At 39.0% G+C, this 18,339-nt stretch overlaps 1 protein-coding gene across 2 annotated transcripts in view; it reads left to right on the top strand.

Annotated features, from left to right (window-relative positions):
• The first annotated feature begins 8,279 nt into the window (after nucleotides 1-8,279).
• The window catches only part of TANK (TRAF family member-associated NFKB activator), a 77,699-nt gene continuing 67,639 nt past the window's right edge, over nucleotides 8,280-18,339 (top strand). Inside the window, exon 1 of one of the 2 annotated variants that reach the window (XM_010858972.1) lies at nucleotides 8,280-8,422. The gene's annotated coding sequence lies outside the window, so the exon portion shown is untranslated. The remainder of the gene's footprint in view (nucleotides 8,423-18,339) is intronic. The other variant, XM_010858971.1, reaches the window with a different exon arrangement.

The following is an 18,339-nucleotide window of genomic DNA, read 5'->3' as shown; positions in this document are numbered from 1 at the left end:
TTTTTAAAAAGAATTTTTTTAAAAAAGAAAAAAATTGGAATTTGCCGAGAGAAAGTTAGGGGAAAGTTAGAAGACAAACATGGTAAATGTGAATTTGAAGATGGTCTGAACAAAGAGTGTCAATAGAAACAGTGTGGTGGTGAGGACAGAGGGTGACAATGAGGGCAGAGTGAGGTGAAAGTCACTCAGTCGTGTCCGACTCTTTGCGACCCCAGGAACTACACAGTCCATGGAATTCTCCAGGCCAGAATACTGGAGTGGGTAGCCGTTCCCTTCTCCAGGGGAGCTTCCCAACCCAGGGATCAAACCCAGGTCTCCCGCATTGCAGGCGGATTCTTTACCAGCTGGGCCACAAGGGCAGCCCAAGGGCAGAGTATATGCTTGCAAAAAAAAACAAAAACAAACTCAGACTTTCCTGCCAGTCCAGTGGTTAAGACTCTGAGCTTTGACTGCAGGGGGCATGGGTCTGATCCCTGGTTGGGGAACTAAGATCCCACATGCCATGTGGTGCAGCCAAAAAAAATTTTTTTTAATGTCGTAGAGGAATGCTCACAAGAGTTGCTTATTAGATGATTGATAAACCACTGGGATGAGAGTTTTACATCTTTGTTATCTGAGCAATGTTTTCCTTTCTTTGTTCCTCTATTGAGGAACATGAAAAAATAAGGAATTACCTGAGGGGCCAGTGGTTAGGATTCTGTGCTTTCACTGCCGAGGGTCTGGGTTCAATTCCTGGTAAGGAACTAAGAACCCATGAGCCATGAGATGTGGCAAAAAAAATAAACAAACATGAAAAAATAAACATATAATTTTCAATTCTATTTGTAATTATTTACCCTTATGTTTAAAAAAAAACATAAAATAGTATATGTTCAATTACAATGTAATTGCTAGAATGAGAACCTATCATTTCCTTGTTTTCACAAATAGAAAATAAGAAAATGAGGAAATTAGAACTTTCTCCTTCCTGCCACCTCTTTTCCAACCACTTGAGATCTTGTTGCTATAATCAGGAAGTTTAGAACACATTATTACTAAATTATTTATTTATACTTGGACTGTATGTTAAAGATCACTTTTAATATTCTCATTATATTTGTGACAAGTTTTTGTCTCATCCAATATTTAAATTATTTCAAATATTTATAGGTATTTCTTTTATAACAGAATTTCATCTTTCTTAGTTTTTGTACATTGATTTCCTTCCTGACTTACTAAAGTGTATGTTCAATTATTTCGGTACAGAGGTGATATATTTCTGAACTATGAGGTATCTAAGAATGCCTTAGGTTTCCTTTCCTATGCAAATGATAATTTGTGTGGGTATAAACTTTGTAAGTCAAATCTATTTCAGGTTATGTATATGTTATTCTATTCAGCTTCTGAAGTTTAATGTTGAAGATAAGTCTATTTTTCCTTTCTTCCTTTGAAAGTAGTTTATTTTTTCTGAATTCTGTTTTTCTTTTAGCTGCACTGTCTTAGCTTCAGCATGTGGGATCTTAGTTGTGGCTGTGGGATCTAGTTCTCTGACCAAGAATTGAACCTGGCCCTCTTTCATTGGAAGTGGGGAATCTTAGCCACTGGACCACCAGAGAAGTCTCTTCTCTGGATTTTTATTGAATTGTTTCCATACTTGAGACCGAGAAAGCTTTCCCTCACCTCCTCTTTCCAATGTTTTTTGAGCACCCTATTCTTACCCCATTGTAATGTTATAATACCACATTGTGTAGCAATTGCCTGTTTCTTATATGCATATCCTCCACAAAAGACACTAAATTCTTTTTTAGGTAAAACTGTGTCTTGGTAGTCTTTGTGACCCTAACTTTTAGCATACAGCAAGCACTCACAAAATAGTTCCAGAATTAATGAATGAATTGATACATCATTGAATAGTAAAATTTTTCTCTGGATAGATCAAAATGTTTGATCTCTTTTTATTGGTATGTTTCAAAACTCACTGAGGTTTTTTTCATCTCTGATTGCCTTATATCAAAGTATTACTTCAGATATATTCTGATATATCTTTAGCTGCTATTTCTGTTCCATTTCCTCAGATTTCTTTTTCAGAAGATGGAGCACTCTCTCTCCATTATTATTATTTCCATTTAATTGTTTCCATCCATTTATCCTTTCCCTTGTAGCTCAGATGGTAAAGAATCTTCCTGCAGTGTGGGTAGACCTAGGTTCGATCCCTGGGTTGGGAAGATGCCCTGGAGAAAGGAATGGCTACGCACTCCAGCATTCTTGCCTGGAGAATTCCAGGGACAGAGAAGACTGGCTTCCGTCCATGGGATCAGAAAGAGTTGGACATGACTGAGCAACTGACACTTTCTCTTTTTCACTTCATTGCTGCTGCTGCTGCTAAGTCACTTCAGTCGTGTCCGACTCTGTGCGACCCCATAGATGGCAGCCCACCAGGCTCTGCTGTTCCTGGGATTCTCCAGGCAAGAACACTGGAGTGGGTTGCCATTTCCTTCTCCAATGCAGGAAAGTGAAAAGTGAAAGTGAAGTCACTCAGTCGTGTCTGACTCTTCATGACCCCTTGGACTGCAGCCTATCAGGCTCCTCCGTCCATGGGATTTTCCAGGCAAGAGTACTGGAGTGGGTTGCCATTGCCCTCTCTGTTTCACTTCATTATCTTTCCTCTAATAATATTCTGTAGTATGGATTCCCTTTCTTATGTTCAAATAAATATTCAGATTTTGACATTGCATGTTCTACATCCTTACAGCCTTAACTTACACATCTTTGTTATTTCTCCCTCCTTATCTTAGTCTAATATGAGATCTTAGATTTCAAGTTTTGTATCACAGAGAATACAAATCCAGTTCCTTCTGTTTACTTATGGTTATGACAAACCATTTTCTAAAGTGTTCACTTTCCCCAAATTTTGGGGGACTTTGTTCTTCTTCCTTTATGCAGCACAATCTTTTCAAAAGGATGCTTTATCTTGTATTACACTTATTAATACAAGTTTATCTTGTATTAAACTCATGGCAAGTTTTTTGTAGCCCTTATAACTAGATGTGTGGATTTTATTTGGTTCTTCTCATTATCTGCCTGATTTCTACTAGCTCCTCAGCATAGGTCTTGAGCTGGGAGACATAAAGACATGCATAGCTCATATCTAACTTTTGAATCTAAAGCTAACATTTATCAACGTTCTCACTATGAATACTGGCCTAAGGCGAGATCCCTCACCCTTATTGTCAAGTTATTGTAATATGAAGAGAGAATTCCTGGTTAATTAGAAAAAAAAAAAATCATTCATCTTTTCCTTGACCGGCACCATGTATGACAATTAAACTCCCAGAGGGTCAAACACACCAGTCTGTCTGCCCAGGCCCTTCCATTATTTGCTTCACATATCCTTAGATACAGAATATCACGTGTGTCTACACCTATTGGAATCATGTTGGTATTCTCCAAACCAGAGGTCCAAACTATCAATAGATAATAAAAAGTAGTACTAATGGGGGAATGATGGGGCAACAAGATGTAAAAAAAAAAAAAAAATAGCATTTGGAGGTAATACATACTAGTGGAGTTACTACTGTCCATTTCACTAGTAGGTGCCATAGGGCAGATAGCTTGCTTACTATCCTTAAAGTCACAAGTGTGCTCACCTTCAAACTACAAAGCTTGATGTCCATTTCAGCCCTATGGTTCTTGAAAATGGCGAAAAATCTTGTCAAATTCTGTCAGTAGGATGCCTGTCAACAGGGTTACATCTACTCTTGAAGAGTTAAGTCCCAAGGTAGCAAAGCTTGGCAAGTGAATGCCTATTTCAATTGAGGGTCCTGTACTGGGTATAGCTTCTCAGCCATGTGCAGTGGGTCTGGTCATCAATCCTGCCTTTTGATGCTATTATGAGTTCTCATATTTTTCTGATTTTTCATAAGGCATTTAATTCAGAGAGTCTGAGACAAACACAGCTAGTCCAGATGTCATCCTAAATCAGAAGTCAACCAGATTCTATTAATAGTGATATTTCACATCAAAGATTTGACTGAGCTCATTGATGCATACCTGACATTCCAAGTTGTAGTAGTATTTATACTGGCAGCTCTCCTTGTTTCTGGATTTATATTCAGAACTCTCAATAAAATATTTAGCAGTTTTGAAAATAGGTTCTGAAATGGTTTTAATAAGCCTGCAGTTCTCATTTTCATTTCATCGTACCCTCCAAAACTTGCTTGCTAACCTTAGGTACATAATAATATAAGGAAAATTAGAGTGAAATTACATCATTTTTAAAGGTTATTCCTCATATTCCTAACCTTAATAAAACATATTGTATTTAACGAGTTTATCATGGGGCTTCCCTGGTGGCTCAGTGGTAAAGAATCCACCTGCCAATGCAGGGGACACGGATTCCATCCCTGGTCCGGGAAGACCCCACATGCTGCAGAGTAACTAAGCCTATGTGCCACAACTATTGAGGCTGTGCCCTGGAGCCCAGGAGCTACAGCTACTGAAGACCATGTGCCCTAGAGCCCGGGCTCTGAAACAAGAGAGGCCACCATGATGAAAAGCCACGCACCACCACTAGAGAGCAGCCCCCACTCTCCACAACTAGAGAAAAGCCCACGCAGCAGTGAAGGCCCAGCGTAGCCAAAAATAAATTTTTAAAAAATCATTATAAAAAAGGAAAATGTTTGACACCATTTTAGCACAAAACTCATCCATTTAGCCCAGCATTTATGCATATTTCAGCCATTGGAGAAGTATGCAGCCACTTCTCTTCATGACTACAACATTATGGGAGTGGAAAGATAAAAATATATAGTTAAGAAATGGATATGTTTAATTTTTTCTTTCTTTATTTAAAATGTTTAGCACTTTCGTATTTCAAAATGCTCATGAATTCAGTTTTAGATTCTGAGTATATTATTAAATTCTACTATTTAAATTAGAAATAGTCAAAGTAGCTCCTTCAATTTGCTCAGAAGCAGTGCTGGATAAGTTAGACTTCATTAAAATTAAATTTTTTTGCTCTGCAAAAGACACTGTAAAGAGAATTAAAAGACAAGCCACAGACTGGTAGAAATATTTTCAAAAGATACATCTGATAAAGGACTGTTACACAAAATATACAGAGAATTCTTAATATTCAACAATAAGAGAACAAACAATCCAGTTTTAAAATGGATCAAGAACTTTAACAGATAGTTTACAAAAAAGATATACAGACTAAAATCACCATGTGAAAAGATGCTCCACATTATATATCATCAGGGAAATGAAAATTAAAACACAGTGAGATACCACTACAATCCTTTTAAAATGGCCAAAATCCAGAACACTGACAACACCAAATGCTGATGAGGATGTGAAGCAAAAATAATTCTCTGACATTGCTGCTGCTGCTGCTGCTAAGTCACTTCAGTCGTGTCCGACTCTGTGCAACCCCATCGACGGCAGCCCACCAGGATCCTCCATCCATGTGATTTTCAAGGCAAGAGTACAGGAGTGGGTTACCATTGCCTTCTCCGGCTTTTGCTCTACAACCCAACAATCACACTGCTTTATATTTAGGAGTGTGAAAGTAGCTGAAAACACACGCAAAACCCTGCATACTAATGTTTATAGTAGCTTTATTCATAATTGCCAAAAGTTGGAAGCAACCAAGATGTCTTCCAGTAGGAATGGATAAACTGTGGTACATCCAGACAATGGAGTATTATTCAGCATTAAAAAAAAAAAAAAGATTTTTCAAGCCATAAACAGACATGGAGGAAATTCAAATGCATATTACTAAGTGAAAGAAGCCAATCTGAAAAGGCTACATAAAGTGTGGTTCCAACGTATGACATTCTGGAAAAGGCACAACTACAAAGACAGTAAAAAGATCAGTGGTTGTCAGAGATTAGGGAGAGGAAGAGATGAACAAGTGGAGAATAGAGGATTTTTAGGATAATGAAATTATTCTATTATAGTTCAGTTCAGTTCAGTCGCTCAGTCGTATCCGACTCTTTGCAACCCCATGAACCACAGCACGCCAGGCCTCCCTGTCTATCACCAACTCCCAGAGTCCACCTAAACCCATGTCTATCAAGTCGATGATGCCATCTAACCATCTCATCCTCTGTCGTCCCCTTCTCCTCCTGCCCTCAATCTTTCCCAGCATCAGGGTCTTTTCCAATGAGTCAGCTCTTTGCATCAGGTGGCCAAAGTATTGGTGTTTATGGTACTACAATTATGGATACACGTCAGAGTATATAGAGTATGCTGGTATCCTCCAGTATAGTATAATACTATAATGATAGATATATGTCATTTATGCTTCTGTCCACACTCATGGAATGTATAATACCAAGAGTGAACCCTAATGTAAACTATGGACTTTGGATGATAATATGTCAATGTAGTTTCATCAATTGTTGATGATGAAGAGTCTTATGCATGTTTCAGAGTAGGGAGTGTATGGTAAATCTCTATATGTTCCTTGCAAATTTGCTGTGAACTTAAAATCACTCACAAATTTTTTTTAAAAAGTACTGTACTATCATGATTAACTCAATTACTTATTACAAGAAAACTGTTCAACTGGTCACAATGCTCTACCAAAAAGTTTCTGTTTTTTAAAAAGACAATGTTTTTAAAATTATGTTTTGGCTTTGACTTAAAAAATAAGCCAAATATTCGAGATAATCCAGTAAAATACACTGTAATTTGGCAAGTCTTTAAATCCTTAGATGTACTGGGCCTAAAGAAAGAAGTGTAAACGTCCATGATTCAGAAGTGTAGGGAGAAATTAAGGCAATCAGAACTTGATTGTTATGCTCTAACAGAGAAAAGTTACTATCCTAGGAGGAGCAAGATACTGGACTCCCCTGGAAGGATAGCAGCTTCTAAGTAATATGCAGCAGTACAACTAGAAAAAAAGGAGCTCAAGACTGCAGAGCTAGGCTTGAAACGTTCAGGATGAAGAAAGAATCTTGGATAGACTGAAGACCTGTCTAAGCATGGCTTGTCCAAGATCACTAGGACAGGCATGTTCTCAAATTTGGAAATTTCATCAAGTCTGTGGATATAAAGCTATGTTCTAGAGTGGGTTCTACCTGACAACAATATATAGTATTCATGGTCATTTTAATCTTGGTTTTGAAATTGCTATTTTCAACACCCTTAATATGCTTGTGCTTGGTGATAAAGTCTTTTTCAAACACCACCAACTCTTGTCAGATACATGCAAAAATAGTGATAGTTTTTAAAAATATTGTTTTAATTAAATAAATAGTAGGCTTCTGGAAGTGTTACATGCATTCAGCCAAATACAGTTATACCTCAGTCAATGTGGAGAGTCCCAGCCTTCAGTGTTCTCAGGGAGAGTCCATATACGTATATGCTGTGGATTTGACTACTCTTTTCCTAAAAGGAATACTAGGAATGTGCTTGATGGTGGGAAGGAGCCAGGATGACATGACTGACTCCAGACAGCCCCTTTCATTTGCAGAGCATTTTGAATTTTACCTTTTTTTTTTTTTTTTGGCTTACATTATCAGTTGATCCTGCAACCATCCATCCAGTGAAGTAGGTTATCCTTGTCCTCTGCTGTCAGATTTTAGAAAATCAAGATTCATTAGATTAAGCAACTTGCCTGAGATAGTAGATATCCGAGCTAAAACTTTTCTTGAGCTATCTGTCTAAAATTTTCATCTTGGAAAATATTCAAGCATGGGTAGGAAATGGAATAACGGAGAATCCTAAGTTAGGGGAAATTTTTTAAATAGAGATCTACTTGCATGTAGCAATCATTCAGCTTTAGCAAGTACTTTTAATGATAGGTGTTGCTAGTTGGGGAAAACCCAAATGGGTGTGTGTGTGTGTGTGTGTGTATGTGTGTGTGTGTGTGTGTGTGGTTTTTCTCAGCATGTGGAGCTTAATAACCCTAATCACGTTCACATGAATATCTTCTGAAAATGACGATTCTTGGAATTCACCCCAGTTGCTCTTAACTCTTGGAGAAGGGCATTGCAACCCACTCCAGTATTCTTGCCTGGAGAATCCCATGGACTGAGAAGCCTGATGGGCTACCATCCACTAAGTCTCAAAGAGTTGGACAAGACTGAAGTTACTTAGCTGAGCTCTTAACTCTGGGAATCTCTAAGGGTGAATCTATATCTTTAACAAGAGACCCTCCGCTGACCTTTAAACTTGACTTCTCGTGCCTTTCCGGGTCTGTAGTTTCGGGCCGGGCTGCGCTGGGCGGGGCAGGGCTGGGCGGGGCTTGGGTGAGGTTGGGGGAAGTGGCGGGAGGGGCACGGTCTGGCTTGGAGGGGTGGAGGGGGAAGGGTTAAGGGATCCACGCGCAGGCGCTGCCCTCTGAACTGGAACGGAAAACAACTTCCGGTTGGAGTCACTCGGCCGGGCGCCGGCGACTTAGAGACTGGAGAGACCGGTGCGGAAACCCTGAGCTGTGAGTAAGAAACTTCGCTAGCGAGTTGCAGTGTCCGAATGCGTCGGGCACGGCGACGGAGAATTTGTGTGTGTGAGCGAGAGGGATGCGCTGGCCGTATGGGCGCCACAGGGAGAGAAGCCGCGGAGCTGCAGAGACAACCAGTTCTCATGGTGGGGAGGGACTTTGTGCGAAAGAAATCACCTGGGTCCCTGTCCCGGAGCGGACCGGGAGGGGCTTTCCGGGCCCATGGCGTCTGCGCAGCAACGACGGCTGCCGGGGACGGATCCTGCCCGATTCCGCGTCGGCCGCTCTCTGTGACTTGATTTCTTGGCCTGCCAACCGGGGAGGCAGGCCTGTGATGTCAGAGTGAGCGGTAGACCCCACCTGGAGGTCCCAGCCCCCTTGAGGACCGAAGGCTGCCTTCCAGAAGTTAATACTATCTTTGTTACTCTTTCAAAAACTTCCTAGGTTCTTTCTGTTGTTTTTTTTCCCCAAGGTTATTGCACAGTTTCTGTCTCAGCTTTCCTGTGGGGTGTCATCATAGCCTTGTCACTGAGAAGTTGGGTAACCTCCCCGAGGGTCAAGGAGAAACTGGATGGCTGAGGCGGAAAGAGCAGAAGCAAACCCTGCCCCCAGTGGGAACCGGGCGTTAGGCGGAATCCCTTGTGCGGTGTAAACTGACTAGTGATGAGTTACACGTGTAACAGGCTGTGCTCGTCACGAAGTGAAGCAAGGAGGGGGAAGATACTCAAACCAAAGAGACTCTGTGTCTCTTACTATGCTGTAACAAGAAGTAGAGCAGCCTTTGCTATATCAAGTGTCATGTGTCTCACAGATTCTTTTGACAAGTTGTATCTTAAGAGAGAAACGGTAGTAAAGGAAGTGAAGTGACACGAAAGTGAAGGGAAATAGCGTGATCTGTTTCCCTACCACGACGGGAATACACACTTCAAAGAGGGGGAACAGAGAAGCGAGCTCTGTAGTCTGCTGAAAAAAATGTTTTGTCCCTCTCATTGGGGAGGAGAAGAGAACCCTAGAGTGGTAACAGTCATGTTTTAAGCAGAAAATGAAACTCCTTCACGGCCCTTTCCCCAGCCACAGGTACTCCAACGCCTTGCACATCTCTCTTAGTTGTACATAAACGTGTTATTTCGCTTTCTTATGAAAATCAGATTGTATGTGCATACAGTCCTATGATTTCGTTTTTCAGATAGAATATATATGGAAATCTTACCATATATAGCTCTGCTTTACCTTAATGTCAGCATGGGATTTCTTTGCCTGGATGTTCCAAATGTAGTTAAACATCTCTTAATATGGCCTGTCTATATATTTTGCCCTTGTTCTTCACGATTATTTAATCTATATTTCATTAGGATACAAATTATTAACCCTTTGTGAATTATATGGCGAATATTTTCAAGAACTAGTAGTCTTTGGGTTAAAAGGCCCAGGTTTTCTCTTAAGAAGATGGTCCTCACTCAAAAATTATTAAAATATTTTCCTATATTCATTAAATATTCTTACAGTGTTATGTTTTACTCATTAAAACATATGAAAATTATTTTTTAACATTTTATAAGATAGGGATTTAGCCATTTTTGCTGAAATCATTTGCTGAAATCAATTAATTCCCAATGGGCTAGAAATACTACCTTAATATAGTAAATTTCCAGGCATACATGAGTCTTTTTTGGATTCTTGTGTCCCTTTGTTCTGTTTGCTTCTTCCTATACAATTACCAATCTCTCTTTGTTTAGGCATTTTGTAGTCATTCATACGGAGAAGGCAATGGCACCCCATTCCAGTACTCTTGCCTGGAAAATCCCATGGATGGAGGAGCCTGGTAGGCTGCAGTCCATGGGGTCGCTAAGAGTCCGACACGACTGAGCAACTTCACTTTCATGCATTGGAGAAGGAAATGGCAACCCACTCCAGTGTTCTTGCCTGGAGAATCCCAGGGACGGGGGAGCCTGGTGGGCTGCCATCTATGGGTCTCACAGAGTCGGACACGAATGAAGTGACGTAGCAGTAGCAGTAGCAGTCATTCATAAAGCAAGTCCCTCTTTAAATATCCTTGGTGATTGTGTTCTCTCTCAGGTAAAAGTTAAAGTAAACTATTTATATTTCATTAAAACAGGTTTCTTTGGGGGGTTTTGTTGTTGTTGTATAGTTGCTCAGTCATGTCCGACTGTTTGTGACCCCATGGACTGTAACCCACCAGGCTCCTCTGTCCATGGGATTTCCCAGGCAAGAAAGCTGATATGGGTTGCCATTTCCTTCTCTAGGGGAGAGATTCTCCTGCCTTGAAGGCAGATTCTTTACCACTGAGTCACCAGGGAAGCCCTTGGGGGGTTTTAACTACCCACTAATATTTTGTGACTGACATGTAGATAATTTATATATCTGGCCAACTTTCTAAAATTACTGGTTTTAATAAATTGTCTCTTGAATTTTCTGGGAAAATAGTCTTCTGAATATATCTTACCTCCTTCTTTATACTTACTTCTTTCTTTTTTTTATAAATTTTTACCTTCTCCAAAACAGTGATATATAATAACAGTGATTCTGGCCATCCTTATCATATTTATTCATTTGCAGTTATTTTTATTGTGTCATCATTGAGTATGAATTTTATAATAAATTTCAAATAATTGTATTTATCGAAGAAGTGTCTTTAATATTTCTAGCTTTTGGGATTTTTACAGGGAATAGATTTTGGATTGTGTCTAAAGTTGGGGTTTTTTTATTTTGTTTTTTCTTTTGCATTGGCTAGCACTTTGAGAGCAGTTTTGAACAGTAGATGTTGAGTTTTCATTTGGTGTATATATTTCTTGTTGTCTTGATGTATTTTCATTGCTACTTTAGTACTAAACATTTTTATCAGGAGTGGAAGTTGAGTTTTGTCGTATATGACATTTTGGCATCTAATGTGGCCAATCATGTGGTTTTCTTCCTTGACCTTTTAGAATGGCAAATTGTTTTAGTAGATTTCTACTTTTGTTGTTGTTGTTGTTTTTAATTTTTATTGGAGTATAGTTGACTTATAATGTGTTAATTTCAGGTGTACAGCAAAGTATATGTACATATATCCACTTTTTTTGTTTGTTTGTTTTCCCATATAGGCCATTAGTCAGTTCGGTTGCTCAGTCGTGTCTGACTCTTTGTGACCCCATGGACTGCAGCACTCCAGGCTTCCCTGTCCATCACCAACTCCCAGGGCTTGCTCAAACTCATATCCAATGAGTCGGTAATGTCATCCAACCATCTCATCCTCTGTCGTCCCCTTCTCCTCCTGCCTTCAGTCTTTCCCAGCATCAGGGTCTTTCCCATTGAGTCAGTTCTTTCCATCAGGTGGCCAAAGTATTGGTGTTTCAGCTTCAGCATCAGACCTTCCAATGAATATTCAGGACTGATCTCCTTTAGGATGGACTGATTGGATCTCCTTGCAGTCCAAGGGACTGTCAAGAGTCCTCCAACACCACAGTTCAAAAGCATCAATTCTTCGGTGCTCAGCTTTCTTTACAGTCCAACTCTTACATCCATACATGACTACTGGAAAAACCGTAGCTTTGACTAGATGGACCTTTGTTGCCAAAGTTATATCTCTGCTTTTTAATATGCTCTCTAGGTTGGCCATAGGTTTTCTTCCAAGGAGCAAGCATCTTTTAATTTCATGGCTGCAGTCACCACCTGCAGTTTCAATTGTTTCCCCATCTATTTGCCATGAAGTGATGGGACTGGATGCCATGATCTTAGTTTCCTGAATGTTGAGTTTTAAGCCAACTTTTTCACTCTCCTCTTTCACTTTCATCAAGAAGATCTTTAGTTCTTCTTCGCTTTCTGCCATAAGAGTGGTGTCATCTGCCACCACCACCAAATATCAAGGTTATTGATATTTCTCCTGGCACTGTTGATTCCAGCTTGTGCTTCATCCAGCCCGGCATTTCACATGATGTGCTCTGTAAATAAGTTAAATAAGCAGGGTGACAGTATATGGCCTTGATATACTCCTTTCCTGATTCAGAACCAATCTGTTGTTTCATGTCCAGTTCTAACTGTTGCTTCTTGACCTGAATATTGATTATGGAGTATTTAGTAGATTTCTCTGTGCTATACAGCAGGTTCATTAGTTATTTTATATAGTGTGTATATATCAGTCCCAGTCTTCCAATTTATCCCTCCCCTTTAACTCATGTTAACTGTAAGTTTGTTTTCTACATCTGTGCTCTACTTCTGTTTTGTAAATAAGTTCATTTGTATCTTTGATTTCTAGTTTTTGAACCAACCTTACACTTCATCATTGTGTTGAATTTAAGCACATAGGTTTCTTTTTGGTAACAATTTTATTTAAAATCAGTGATTGAGTTACATCTGTAGTCATCTTTGTTCCTATTATCTTTGCCAGAGTTTAATATCAAGGCTATGCTGATTTTCTAAAAAGAATTTAGAATAGTTTTTTCTTTCTATGCTTTGAGGTAGTTTAAATAGCTTGTTTAGTTGCTAAGTTGTATCTGACTCTTTGCAACCCCATGGATTGTAGCCCACCAGGCTCCTCTGTCCATGGCATTTCCCAGGCAAGAATACTGGAGTGGGTTGCCATTTCCTTCTCCAGGGGATCTTCCTAACTCAGGGATTGAACTCAGCATCTCCTGCATTGCCAGACTTAGCTCAACTTGCTGAGCCACCAGTGAAACCTAAAATAGTTTAAGAGCTCTCTGTTTGAAAGTCTGAAAGAATTAATTCATGAAACCATCTGAAAGTACAGTGGACCCTTAAATAATACCTGGAGGTTAGGGGTGCCACAGCTCCCAGTAGTTGAAAATCTGCAAGCAGTTTATAGTCAGCCCTCTCTTTCCGAGGTTCTGCATCTTCAGATACAATCAACTGCAGATAGTGTAGTACTGTAGTATGTATTTAGTGGGGAAAAAAATTCGCCCGTAAGTATATCCATGTAGTTAAAACCCATGTTGTTCAAGGTCAACTGTACATTGTTCTTAAGGCAACAGTAATATTCAGCAGAAAGATCCAGAACTTTAAAAGGCAAACAAAAGCTCCTTAGAGTAAATCCTTATAATTGAAGGGGTGTGAAGCACCAATAATGTAGAGAATGAAGAACTGCTGTACTGATCCTGGTCATTTTATCCTCCACCTTTTTTTATTTTTCAGGGAAAATGCTGTAGGTAGACTGAGGGTCTAATAAAGTGCTTTACGGTTTTTTCTCTCCTCCAATTTATCAAGGAAAGGGTGTTGCTTCTACATGGGCAAGCTTTTATGCCCTGAAAGAACAGTTTCACTTTGTTGTCATCAGCTTCCCAATTTTCCCAGGAAATTTCTTGCTTTAGAGGTAGTAACCAAGCTGACATTCTACTCTAGCCAAATCCTATAGGGGAGTTTCAAAATGAGTGGCTGAGAAAATATACAAGCTCAGCATGCTTTGACTTACTGAATATGAAGTGAAAATCAGCAACAGTCTAGGTATGTACATAGCCTGTGGACACACTTGAGAACAGGGCTGGCTTCTGAGGCATAGAAGCCATATAAGCACAGCCCACTGTTTGGCTCAGCTAACGAATGGCTTACTGTTAATATGTGGATAGTAGTGTATTATGTAATCTCTGGGAGAGCTATTCACTTTTATAAATGATTATTTTAAATATTTTTTGATTGCTTTCAAGTAAGACTATTACTTTAGATAATGCAGTTTAGCAGTATACATCTGTGAACTGGAGGAAACTTCAAGACGCTCATAAATGTTATTTACAGAGGAATGCAGGTATTCTGTCAGTGGATATTTGAGTATCTTAACTTAAACATCTGTTAATCTAGAACACGTGATTATTGGCATAATTTGGGGGCATGCCCTTCCCTGGTAGCTCACTGGTAAAGAATCTTCTGCCAATGCAGGAGTTGGGTTGGGAAAATTCCTTGGAGTAGGAAATGGTAACTCACTCCAGTATTCTTGCCTAGGAAATCCCATGGATAAAGGATCCTGGTGGGCTACAGTCCATGGGGTCACAAACAGTCAAACACAACTTAGTGACTAAACAACAACCTATAACAGACAAAGACTGCATATTTTTAAAAAGCATGCTAGTTATCTGTCAGAAAATGATTAAAAAAAAAAAAGAATACATAGCCTCTTGATGTAAAACACTATTCTAACAACAGTTGGTCCTTGAACAACACGGAGGTTAGGCATGGCAACCCTCTGCTCAATTGAAAATCTGCATGTAAAGTTAACCCTCTGTATCCAAGGTTCCTGTGTATCTGTGGTTCCACCATATCGGCAATTGCACATCCAGGGATTCAACCAATGACAGATCATATAGTACTGCAGTATTTACTCATGAAAATATCCATGGATAAGTGGACTTGTGCACTTCAAACTGGTGTTGTTCAAGAGCCAGCCATATACTCATGCTTTAGCTGATTAGCTATTGCTACTCAATATCCTTTTGTTTTCTAACAGCTTTCTAAGCATGAATATTACTATTCAGTTTCAGCTTGATTGTATGTAATGATGTCAAACCAAGTTTTAGTTTCTATTTTCTGTAGGATTTACATTGTGGCTACCATTCATCCCATGTTGTCTCTTACGGTTACTGCTATGGTTTTCAGTCATGGGTAGAGGAAAAGAGGAGGCTATTAGCAAGAATAGCTAACAAAATTGGTAACAAAATTTCTCTGTAGTCCAAAACCAAGATTCTGAATCATTTTCAGAAAAGGATAACAGAATATGAATTCAACTCCCTTGTGGGTGGGTGGCAAATTAGCGTACGCAATCTTTTGAACTGTGTGCATTGTTTGAAAACTGTTCAAAAAAGTTGAGGAGGATTGAAACAGGCAGTGGTACCAGAGCCTTGGCAACTGAAAACAAGCCTTTGGGACCTATGTAATTGTATATGTTACAGTTTTCAATTCCTAATCTATAAAAACATTTTTAAAAATCGTGGTAAAATACACATAATGTGAAGTTTACCACCTTAGCCATATTTAAGTGTACAATTCAGTAGTGTTGAATGTATTCACATTGTTGTTCAAGCAAGAAAAGCATTTCTTAAGAGACTTTTTAAATTATTTTAAGAAAAAAGTTTGGGAAGTAAATAATAATGTTAATTGTCTTATGGGAGAAGTGTCCTGAACAGTAACCTTGTTTTCTTCCTTTTTAACTTCAGAGATATACTTTCTTTAATGGTAATTATCATTACTAAATTATGAGGGTAAACATTTTGAGCAATGATCTGTAGTAGCTTTCACTTACCACCGTGCTTTTTTCTTGGCAAAAAAAGAAGGGTCTATTGAAAACATGTTGTTAACAGTGAAAACAGTCTGTCTACAAGTCATTGTAGTTATGAATTATTGGAAATTGAGTGGACTAAGAAAAATAATGAGTTCTAGTTTGATGGTTACTTACCTGAAGTTATAGGAATCCTTGAGATATTTGCAGTAGAATTAGGTATGGAGAATTGTTCTCTTTAGCAGCAGAACAAACTCAATCAGGTGATTTTGCTGTGAAGAATGATTTGCTCTAAGGACAGAAATCAGGGATTCAAGTCCCTTCAAGATAACAATTTTAAATTACTCGAAAAAAAATCAACTATTCTTGTGGGATATGTAAGTGGTTTTACTATTTCTAGCCAATAAATATATGGCTTTTACCATGATTAATTTCATGACTTTATATATTTGCTATCCCTAAACTAAAATGCCTTTCCCTTCATATTGATGTTTTTCAGCCTTTTTATATCCATATTTCCTTTTTTATAAACATTAAAATACCACAAATCCTAGGAGATAAAAATATGTGACCTTTCTTCCCACAAAGGTCTTACACCTCCTCATACTGAATGTAAACTTCCTCTTGAAGTTTTCCCCATCCAAGAATATTCTGTAGAGCCCTACTTTATATGATTTATGAAAGACAGATTTTTTAAATATTAGGTAACCATTTTAAACTGATAATTCTTCTCCCACATCTCCAGATTCTAACATGGCCCCTACTCAGAGGAAAGGTTACCCCTTAACATGGCTAAGCAAGCTAACTGAGCAATACCTCAGATGGGTAGAACATCTCATGTCCAGTTTCCCTTTTGGTGTTACGCTATTTCATTTTGCACTTCAACCCATAGAATTTTATACAACTTGAGGGAAAGAAGTGCTGCTGGAGATAAAAAAGGAAGTGAGGCAAAGCTGAGACTCATGGGTGTGGTCTTTGGCTATGAAGTCTCCTTTTAACTCTTAGAAGATAACAAAAAGTTTCACCAAGTTCTGACATCCAGAAAAATAGAGAACCTAGTTTGGTGAGTTTTGGGTTTGATCTGTGGGATTGTCTTACCTTATCTATCCTGATGCATTTAGCTAACCAGCTTATTTTTAAAAAAATGCAAAATGCAAATTCTGACTCTGCTGGATCTGTGATATTTAAGTTTCTGTGATTTCAGCTGCCTGAAACTTGGAACAGTGGTACACAGTGACAGCATAGTGCAGTGTGCTATGGGTATATCCATAACCGAAGTTTACAACCTGGAGAGTGAGAATAGAAATGGAAGCTGTCATTTTGGGGAACTGGCTGCTGTACTAATGGAACTCTCTTAAAAGTGGGAAATGATTGGAAGTAAATGTCAGGAGTGACAGTTCTCTTCCATTTCCTTTCTTCAAGTAAGGAAACACACATACTTTTCAGTGTGGTCAAAGGTTTACCTTAACCATCTAAGACAGAAGATGTCCTTTTATTTATGTGTATATACTACATTATTGACTTTTTTTCTGCTTTTTGCTTTTGTTGCTTTTTGTGGCTGAGGAGTCAAACATAGAGCTAAATAGAAAAGACAGGATGTATCTCTCATTCACTTGCTCACCTCTTCCTTTGCTAAAATGGCAACTTTTCTGAAGTAGAATGTGAACTGTTATTATTCATACCCCAAGGGGTTGGGAAAAGCAGGTGACTTTCTTTTCTAGGGCAGAGTAGAAGAGGTAAACAGTTACTCTAGAATCACCCCATCCTGAAACTGCTTTAGATTTAAACTGGCCTCTTACCACAAGTGTCAGCTCTGGTAGAACACTTATCCAGAAGCATAATAATCTCAGCAGTGGGGAAAACCCAGGAGAGGACCCTTGTTCTACTTACTAAATCACCCACACTTGTCTCTACTTGTCCACAAAAAGTAGACCTTGTTAAAGATGCTTTTGAACTGTGGTGCTGGAGAAGACTCTTGAGAGTACCTAGGACAGCATGGAGATCAAACCAGTCAATCCTAAAGAAAATCAACCCTGAATACTCATTGGAAGGACTGATGCTAAAGCTGAAACTCTAAAAAAAAAAAATAATAAATCTGAAACTCTGATACTTTGGTCACCTGATGTAAACAGCCGACTCATTGGAAAAAACCCTAATGCTAGGAAAGATCGAAGGCAGAAGGAGAAGAGGGTGACAGAGAATGAGATGGTTGGATGATATCATCGATTCAGTGGACATGAACTTGGGGGAACTCAGGGAGATGGTGAGGGACAGGGAGGCCTGGCATCCTGCAGTCCATGGGGTCCAAAGAATCAGACGTGACTTGGCGACTGAAAAGCAAAAGGGGTGGAGGAAATCTACCTTTAAGCATGTGATTCTTTTCAAACTTGAAATCCAAATGTGTATAACTAATCAAAGTTGAGCTGCTCTGGTTGAGCTGGGCAATTGGTAGTAATTGGTAGTAGAGCATTGTTCGGCTACACACCCACAGCCTCAGTGGAGTTCCAGAAGCACACTATTTTCCTTGATTATTACTTTTTATTGAGGATTGGTTAGACACCATTTGTCATCACAGTGCTTGTTGTCAAGGACAACAAATTTAAGATATATGTATCTATAAAGTAAGGGGGTAAATGTTTGTTTAAAAAGAAGGAGGTAGGAGGAGTTAGAGTACCACTTCAGAAAATGTAACATC

This window comes from Bison bison, unplaced genomic scaffold (assembly GCF_000754665.1).
Source record: "Bison bison bison isolate TAMUID 2011002044 unplaced genomic scaffold, Bison_UMD1.0 scf7180017864452, whole genome shotgun sequence".
NCBI lineage: Eukaryota > Metazoa > Chordata > Mammalia > Artiodactyla > Bovidae > Bison > Bison bison.
The sequence above is the reverse complement of the archived record's forward strand: the minus strand, read 5'-3'. Positions and strand labels throughout refer to the sequence as shown.